At 33.6% G+C, this 10,197-nt stretch overlaps 1 protein-coding gene across 1 annotated transcript in view; it reads right to left on the bottom strand.

Moving 5' to 3' along the window:
- LOC115415730 (NLR family member X1-like) overlaps positions 1–9,015 on the bottom strand; it is a 47,039-nt gene extending 38,024 nt beyond the window's left edge. The window contains 1 exon segment of the mRNA XM_030129370.1: positions 8,889–9,015. The gene's annotated coding sequence lies outside the window, so the exon portion shown is untranslated.
- Positions 9,016–10,197: the final 1,182 nt, after the last annotated feature.

Raw genomic sequence — 10,197 nt, 5'->3', positions numbered from 1 at the left:
TTGAACAGAATAGAATAGAATAGAACAGAATAGAATAGAATAGAATAGAATAGAACAGAATAGAATAGAACAGAATAGAATAGAACAGAATAGAATAGAATAGAATTGAACAGAATAGAATAGAACAGAATAGTATAGAATAAAACAGAATAGAACAGAATAGAACAGAAAAGAATAGAACAGAATAGAACAGAATAGTATAGAATAGAACAGAATAGAATAGAACAGAACAGAATAGAACAGAATAGAATAGAACAGAATAGAACAGAACAGAACAGAATAGAATAGAACAGAATAGAACAGAATAGAATAGAACAGAATAGAACAGAACAGAATAGAATAGAACAGAATAGAATAGAATAGAACAGAATAGAATAGAATAGAACAGAATAGAACAGAATAGAATAGAACAGAATAGAACAGAATAGAATAGAACAGAATAGAACACAATAGAATAGAACAGAATAGAACAGAATAGAACAGAATAGAATAGAACAGAATAGAATAGAACAGAATAGAACAGAATAGAACAGAATAGAATAGAACAGAACAGAATAGAACAGAATAGAACAGAATAGAACAGAACAGAACAGAACAGAATAGAATAGAACAGAACAGAATAGAACAGAATAGAACAGAACAGAATAGAACAGAATAGAACAGAATAGAACAGAACAGAATAGAACAGAATAGAACAGAATAGAATAGAACAGAATAGAACAGAACAGAACAGAACAGAACAGAATAGAATAGAACAGAATAGAATAGAATAGAATAGAATAGAACAGAACAGAATAGAATAGAATAGAATAGAATAGAACAGAATAGAACAGAACAGAATAGAATAGAATAGAATAGAATAGAATAGAATAGAACAGAATAGAATAGAACAGAATAGAATAGAACAGAATAGAATAGAATAGAACAGAATAGAATAGAACAGAATAGAACAGAACAGAACAGAATAGAATAGAATAGAACAGAATAGAATAGAACAGAATAGAATAGAATAGAATAGAATAGAACAGAATAGAACAGAATAGAACAGAATAGAATAGAACAGAATAGAATAGAATAGAACAGAATAGAACAGAACAGAACAGAATAGAACAGAACAGAACAGAATAGAATTGAACAGAATAGAATAGAACAGAATAGAACAGAATAGAATAGAACAGAATAGAATAGAACAGAATAGAACAGAATAGAATAGAACAGAATAGAACAGAACAGAATAGAATAGAATAGAACAGAATAGAACAGAATAGAATAGAACAGAATAGAACAGAATAGAATAGAACAGAATAGAACAGAACAGAATAGAACAGAACAGAATAGAACAGAATAGAATAGAACAGAATAGAACAGAACAGAATAGAATAGAACAGAATAGAACAGAATAGAATAGAACAGAATAGAACAGAACAGAATAGAATAGAACAGAATAGAACAGAATAGAATAGAACAGAATAGAACAGAATAGAATAGAACAGAATAGAACAGAATAGAATAGAACAGAATAGAACAGAATAGAATAGAATAGAACAGAATAGAATAGAATAGAACAGAACAGAATAGAATAGAATAGAATAGAATAGAATAGAATAGAATAGAATAGAATAGAACAGAACAGAACAGAACAGAATAGAATAGAACAGAATAGAATAGAATAGAACAGAATAGAATAGAACAGAATAGAATAGAATAGAACAGAATAGAATAGAACAGAATAGAATAGAATAGAATAGAATAGAATAGAACAGAATAGAATAGAACAGAATAGAATAGAACAGAACAGAATAGAATAGAATAGAACAGAATAGAATAGAATAGAATAGAATAGAATAGAATAGAATAGAACAGAATAGAACAGAATAGAATAGAACAGAATAGAACAGAACAGAACAGAATAGAACAGAATAGAATAGAATAGAACAGAATAGAACAGAATAGAATAGAACAGAATAGAACAGAATAGAATAGAACAGAATAGAACAGAATAGAATAGAACAGAACAGAATAGAATAGAATAGAACAGAATAGAATAGAATAGAATAGAATAGAATAGAATAGAATAGAACAGAATAGAACAGAATAGAATAGAACAGAATAGAACAGAATAGAACAGAATAGAATAGAATAGAATAGAACAGAATAAACAGAACAAACAGACAGAATAGAACAGAATAGAACAGAATAGAATTGAACAGAATAGAATAGAACGAATAGAACAGAATAGAATAGAACAGAATAGATAGAACGAATAGAACAGATAGAATAGAACAGAATATAAACAGAACAGAATAGAATAGAACAGAATAGAACAGAATAGAATAGAACAGAATAGAACAGAATAGAATAGAACAGAATAGAACAGAATAGAATAGAACAGAATAGAACAGAACAGAATAGAATAGAACAGAATAGAACAGAATAGAATAGAACAGAATAGAACAGAACAGAATAGAACAGAACAGAATAGAACAGAATAGAATAGAAAAGAATAGAACAGAACAGAATAGAATAGAAACAGAATAGAACAGAATAGAATAGAACAGAATAGAACAGAACAGAATAGAATAGAACAGAATAGAACAGAATAGAATAGAACAGAATAGAACAGAATAGAATAGAACAGAATAGAACAGAATAGAATAGAACAGAATAGAATAGAACAGAATAGAACAGAATAGAACAGAACAGAATAGAATAGAACAGAATAGAATAGAATAGAACAGAATAGAACAGAACAGAATAGAACAGAATAGAACAGAACAGAATAGAATAGAATAGAACAGAATAGAATAGAACAGAATAGAATAGAACAGAATAGAACAGAATAGAATAGAACAGAATAGTATAGTATAGAATAGAACAGAATAGAACAGAACAGAACAGAATAGAACAGAACAGAATAGAACAGAATAGAATAGAATAGAACAGAACAGAATAGAACAGAATAGAATAGAACAGAATAGTATAGAATAAAACAGAATAGAACAGAATAGAACAGAAAAGAATAGAACAGAATAGAACAGAATAGTATAGAATAGAACAGAATAGAATAGAACAGAATAGAATAGAACAGAACAGAACAGAATAGAACAGAATAGAATAGTATAGAATAGTATAGAATAGAATAGTATAGAATAGTATAGAATAGAATAGAATAGAATAGAATAGAATAGAATAGAATAGAATAGAATAGAATAGAACAGAATAGAATAGAACAGAATAGAACAGAATAGTATAGTATAGAATAGAACAGAATAGAACAGAACAGAACAGAATAGAACAGAACAGAATAGAACAGAATAGAATAGAATAGAACAGAACAGAATAGAACAGAATAGAATAGAACAGAATAGTATAGAATAAAACAGAATAGAACAGAATAGAACAGAAAAGAATAGAACAGAATAGAACAGAATAGTATAGAATAGAACAGAATAGAATAGAACAGAATAGAATAGAACAGAATAGAACAGAACAGAACAGAACAGAATAGAACAGAATAGAATAGTATAGAATAGTATAGAATAGAATAGTATAGAATAGTATAGAATAGAATAGAATAGAATAGAATAGAATAGAATAGAACAGAACAGAACAGAATAGAATAGAATAGAATAGAATAGAACAGAATAGAATAGAATAGAACAGAATAGAATAGAATAGAACAGAATAGAATAGAATAGAACAGAACAGAATAGAACAGAATAGAATAGAACAGAATAGTATAGAATAAAACAGAATAGAACAGAATAGAACAGAAAAGAATAGAACAGAATAGAACAGAATAGTATAGAATAGAACAGAATAGAATAGAACAGAACAGAATAGAACAGAATAGAATAGAACAGAATAGAACAGAACAGAACAGAACAGAATAGAATAGAACAGAATAGAACAGAATAGAATAGAACAGAATAGAACAGAACAGAATAGAATAGAACAGAATAGAATAGAACAGAATAGAACAGAATAGAATAGAATAGAACAGAATAGAACAGAATAGAATAGAACAGAATAGAACAGAACAGAACAGAATAGAACAGAATAGAACAGAATAGAACAGAACAGAACAGAATAGAATAGAACAGAATAGAATAGAACAGAATAGAACAGAATAGAACAGAACAGAATAGAACAGAACAGAATAGAACAGAATAGAACAGAACAGAACAGAATAGAATAGAACAGAACAGAATAGAACAGAATAGAACAGAATAGAACAGAATAGAACAGAATAGAATAGAATAGAACAGAACAGAATAGAACAGAATAGAACAGAATAGAATAGAACAGAATAGAACAGAACAGAACAGAACAGAATAGAATAGAACAGAATAGAACAGAATAGAATAGAACAGAATAGAATAGAACAGAATAGAATAGAACATAATAGAATAGTATAGAATAGAACAGAATAGAACAGAACAGAATAGAACAGAATAGAACAGAACAGAACAGAATAGTATAGAATAGAACAGAATAGAACAGAATAGAACAGAACAGAATAGAACAGAATAGAATAGAACAGAACAGAATAGAATAGAATAGAACAGAATAGAATAGAACAGAATAGAATAGAATAGAACAGAATAGAACAGAACAGAATAGTATAGTATAGAATAGAACAGAATAGAACAGAACAGAACAGAACAGAATAGAACAGAATAGAATAGAACAGAATAGTATAGAATAAAACAGAATAGAACAGAATAGAACAGAAAAGAATAGAACAGAATAGAACAGAATAGTATAGAATAGAACAGAATAGAATAGAACAGAATAGAATAGAACAGAACAGAATAGAACAGAATAGAACAGAACAGAACAGAACAGAACAGAATAGAACAGAATAGAATAGTATAGAATAGAATAGAATAGAATAGAATAGAATAGAATAGAACAGAATAGAATAGAATAGAATAGAATAGAACAGAATAGAATAGAATAGAATAGAATAGAATAGAATAGAATAGAACAGAACAGAACAGAATAGAATAGAACAGAATAGAATAGAATAGAACAGAATAGAATAGAACAGAATAGAATAGAACAGAATAGAATAGAATAGAACAGAATAGAATAGAATAGAATAGAACAGAACAGAATAGAATAGAATAGAATAGAATAGAACAGAACAGAATAGAATAGAATAGAATAGAACAGAATAGAATAGAATAGAACAGAACAGAATAGAATAGAACAGAATAGAACAGAATAGAACAGAACAGAATAGAACAGAACAGAATAGAATAGAACAGAACAGAATAGAATAGAATAGAATAGAATAGAATAGAATAGAATAGAATAGAATAGAACAGAACAAAATAGAACGGAACAGAACAGAACAGAACAGAACAGAACAGAATAGAATAGAATAGAACAGAACAGAACAGAATAGAACAGAATAGAATAGAACAGAACAAAATAGAACGGAACGGAACAGAACAGAATAGAATACAATAGAATACAATAGAATAGAATAGAACAGAGTATTTTTACCATCCAACCTGTAGATCATAAATAAAATCTACTATAAACATACAAACAAAAGTGGGGGTGGGGTGGTGGTGGTGGTGGTGGTGGTGGTGGGGGGGGTCTGTGATAAGGTGAGGGGAGTGCACTTTGACTTCCTCAGTTTTATTGACCCCTCCTTCTGCATTACTTGTAGAATTGTGTTTTGAGGACAGACTGAGGTGTGTGAGTGGGAGGGGCCTCTGTCACATGGTCTGTCCGTTTGTTCGTCTGTCATTGCACAGAGGCCCAGGGTTTTCAGTGCACACGTTATAATGGAGCCTCCCCTGAACCGCTGCAAACATGACAGGAACGGTCAAGTCTAGGCAGCACTAGTACATCTGATCACGTCCTGTAACCAATCCTGCTTCACAGAGGAGGTAGGACCGCCCACTTCATTTACATACACTTTTCCACTGACAAAATGGACCCAGAAATATGTAAAGAAATAAATGTGGAAATACAGAAATACTTCAATAAATTAGGAAATGCAATCATATATATATATATATATATATATATATATATATATATATATATATATATATAAAGAAAATCAGAAATATATAAATAAACATGTACATTTAAAAATGCATGTATAATTGAGGAAATAAATACATACCTAAATATTAAAATATGGTAATAAAAACATAAAACATAAGCATTTATTTATTAATTTGTTTATTTGGGCATTCATTTATTTATTCAAGTATTTATTTAGTTATTTGTGCATTTATTTATTTATTTATTTAGCTATTTATTTATGCATTTATTTATTTATTCATTTATGCATTTATCTGTTTATTCAAGTATCTATCTATCTATCTATTAGAGCCCGACTGATTAATCAGCTGGCAAATTAATTGGGCCGATTATAGCTTATCACTGATCAATCAACATCTCCCAATATGTAACTGATTTATGAACTTTTTTGCTGCAGAGATTCTGTCACTCACTGCTCCTGTGTGTGTGTGTGTGTGTGTGTGTGTGTGTGTGTGTGTGTGTGTGTGTGTGAGTGTGTGTGTGTGTGTGTGTGTGTGTGTGTGTGTGTGTCGCCTGGACAGTTAGAGGAACAGTAAAGCCTGTCAGTTTCACTTTCACTTCTGCTCAGACAATCACTGCATCACCCCCCCCCCCCCACACACACACACACACACACACACTCAGTCACAGATGGACTGCTAATCTCCCCCGCTCCAACCCCCACCCCCACCCCCCCACCCCATGTCCGTGCACTTCCTGTCTCCCTCACAGTTTCATTCTGCAGACAGGCCTAGGTGTTAATAGTGTAGGGGAGACTGGGGACAGTTGGAACACAGCTCAGTTGTAACTCTTACAGTTGCTCCAATCAGGAAGAACTTAGGACTGCCTTAATTCCCTCTACACATGCTCAGTTTGGTCCTTAGTCCACATGTGCAGTTGTAGTGCTGTGAGGCAGACACATCCACATGTGAGTGAAAACAGAACTTTGTGCTCAGTCAGATTTTTACTCTAATTACCTCCGCCAAGGAGGTTATGTTTTTGCCAGGGTTTGTTTGTTTGTCTGTTTGTTTGTTTGTTTGTCTGTCCGTTAGTGTGCAACATAACTCAAAAAGTTATGGACAGATTTGGATGAAATTTTCAGGGTTTGTTGGAAATGGGATGAGGAAGAAATGATTAAATTTTGGTGGTGATCGGGGGGGTCACTGATCAGCCTTGGCGGAGGTCTGCGCTCTCCGAGTGCTTCTAGTTATTTTTGTGACTGCATAGTTTGTTTTGTAGTTGGACTCATTACAGGTAGATGTCGCTTACATTTTAAAAATGATTTACCAAACTATTTTTGTGTCACTACTTCTAAAATACAGACTGAAAGTCTGCTGTGCCCAGCACAAAAACTCCCACATGTAGAACCTGTGGTTCCACAGCTCACACTAGTCTGACATCAGACTGTTACACACAGGTTTAACCCTTTCATGCACAGTGGTCACTCCAGTGGTCACTCCAGTGGTCACTCCAGTGGGCAGCTGTGCTCCAGCTGTTCTCTTGTCTATTTATGGGTTTTGTTGTTTTACTTGTCAGCCAACACAGTGGAGGCTTATGCACCATCTCATACCCTGCACTTCAGAGCATTACTGTAGCTGTCCTGTTCTTGATAAACCTGATCTGCACTCACATATTTGAGTATAAATGAACTGCTAATTATTATTAGACTGTAATTAACATTTTTTAAAAAGACAAAGATGTTGTTTTATTGCACATTATCTGTGTGTGTAATATCTAGTATTACAGTATGTTAAAATGTGAGAAAACACCAAATTAGCGGCATTAAAAATGTTTTTATTTCATAGTTTTCACACAGCATGTTGCTTCAAAAATGAAGCGCATGGTGTCCAGCTGAGTGGACATTTTTGTAACTTCTTGAAAAACAGGTGCATAAGAAAAAAAAATAAAAATTCAATCACTTTTTTTTTTTTTTTTTTTTGCTTTTTTTTTGCCTAAAGAGGAATAAAAACACTTAGAAAAAAATCTTGATTAAAGTTCTCATAATCCATGCATGAAAGGGTTAAAGTTGGGTCAATTATCTGTGTGAGATAAACACAGATTTATGCAACTGTTACTCCACCTGTCCACAATTATCTAATATAACATTATTAGAGCCTGTGGAGGTCAATGTTTGTATTTCATATATCAGCCAATATTGGATATCGGCTTTTTTTTTTTTTTTTAGCCTCCAATATTATTATCGGTCCCAAAAATCTCATATTGGTTGGGCTCTACTATCTATCTATCTATCTATCTATCTATCTATCTATCTATCTATCTATCTATGCATTTATTTATTTGTTTCTTTGTTTCTTTCTTTCTAATTCTGTCCCCTTTTGTCCCTCATACACACCCTCCCTCTGCTCAGGTACACTTTCTTTGGCTGAAGCAGGAACTCCTCTAAAACAGTCCGGGTTTGGTGCCTTAAAGGCGGCTTCCACAGCCAGCTCTGACCCGGAGGTGGTGTGTTCACGGACCCTGGAGGTGGTGTGTTCACGGACCCTGGAGGTGGTGTGTTCACGGACCCTGGAGGTGGTGTGTTCACGGACCCTGGGTGAGCCGGTACCGTCCTGACACTCAGTAACAGCCCGTTTCCAGCCGCTCAGTGTCTGCTGTCAGTGACACACAGTCCTGTCTGTGCACAGGCGCACTGCACCACCGGCATATGGCACCTTTAACCCACACCTGTCCAGTACTTTTAACCCACACCTGTCCAGTACTTTTAACCCACACCTGTCCAGTACTTTTAACCCACACCTGTCCAGTACTTTTACCCCACACCTGTCCAGTACCTTTACCCCACACCTGTCCAGTACTTTTAACCCACACCTGTCCAGTACCTCAGACTTGTCCTGGTCTTCAGTTTGTTCTTGTGTCCTTCAGCTGCAGTGCTCTCCAGTCCTTCCCAGTTCCAGGACTTCTCCTTCTGCTCCCTCCATCTGTTGACTCCAACCACTGGTGTCACACACACACTACACAACTGTCTGACAGCAGGAAAAAGCACATTACAGCCGAACACATCCGGTCACACTGTCACAATAAAAGACAGCAGTGAAGGGCGGACGGTCGGACAGAACAGGAGCTGTACCTCCACCTGCTGGACTGGAGGGGAACCGCCTTCACATTTCAGACCCAGGACTCGGATAAGCACATCCACATTCACTGGTCTGAGGTAAAAGAACAGCATCAGAACCTATAAAGAATGACAACTCCAAATGTTTGTCTCTGTTGTAGTGCAAAAAAAACCTTAAAATTATGAAAATACTTACTTTAATAAACTATCCAAACAAAAAAGATGTAAATAAATACATTTCTTCAGATAAATCAGTGTAATTTTCTCAGTCTTCTTCCTCCACTTCTCATTAGTCCATGTGCATTCTGGATCAGATCTCCAAAGACACTAAACACTGAGGAACAGGAAGAAAAGAGTTCAAACTGGACTGAATTTAATACAGACATTTCAGGTTGGACACATTTGTTCAGGTTAGTCACATTTTATTGGTACAGGAGAGTTTGGAAATGGAAAGATTTCATAATTTAATGTGATTTTTTTACACTAAAACGTAAACAAATTTTTATTTTTTTTTTTTTTTCTGGGCTCAGCTGTCTGTACTGATAAGGCAGCAGCCAACACCAGCTGTACTCCCAGTCATCATTGCCCATTTTTCTGACACCTTTGCTTGTGTATCCTCTTTTATTTGGACATTTTACCAGGGAGTATCTCACACTACTTTTTTTTTTTTTTTTCCTACTTGTCTTGTCCAGCGTTCTAACAGTAGAATGGTAGTCTGGTTCCTTTTAGTGCTGAACACATTTGCTTTGCCAAGGGAAACTTCATAAAGTATATGAAGCACCCTTTGATATTCTACTGTGTTTATTATGAGTTTAGTTGAACCACATTTCGATGCCGGACCTGACATGGGGGGGGGGGGGGGGGTGTAGAAGAAGGGGAGAAAACAAGAGAGAAGAAGGTGGAGAAGACCCTCACAAGAAAGTATCAACAATACAAACAGCAACAACCATGGAGACAATTATAATGGAAACAATAACTACAACCAGAACTGAGTAAACTGGGCAGAAGAGAGAGAAAAAACAAAACAAAACAAACAAAACTACAAAAAAAAAAAAACAACCAAAAAAAACCACAAC

Source organism: Sphaeramia orbicularis, unplaced genomic scaffold, assembly GCF_902148855.1.
Source record: "Sphaeramia orbicularis unplaced genomic scaffold, fSphaOr1.1, whole genome shotgun sequence".
Classification (NCBI taxonomy): Eukaryota; Metazoa; Chordata; class Actinopteri; order Kurtiformes; family Apogonidae; genus Sphaeramia; species Sphaeramia orbicularis.
The sequence above is the reverse complement of the archived record's forward strand: the minus strand, read 5'-3'. Positions and strand labels throughout refer to the sequence as shown.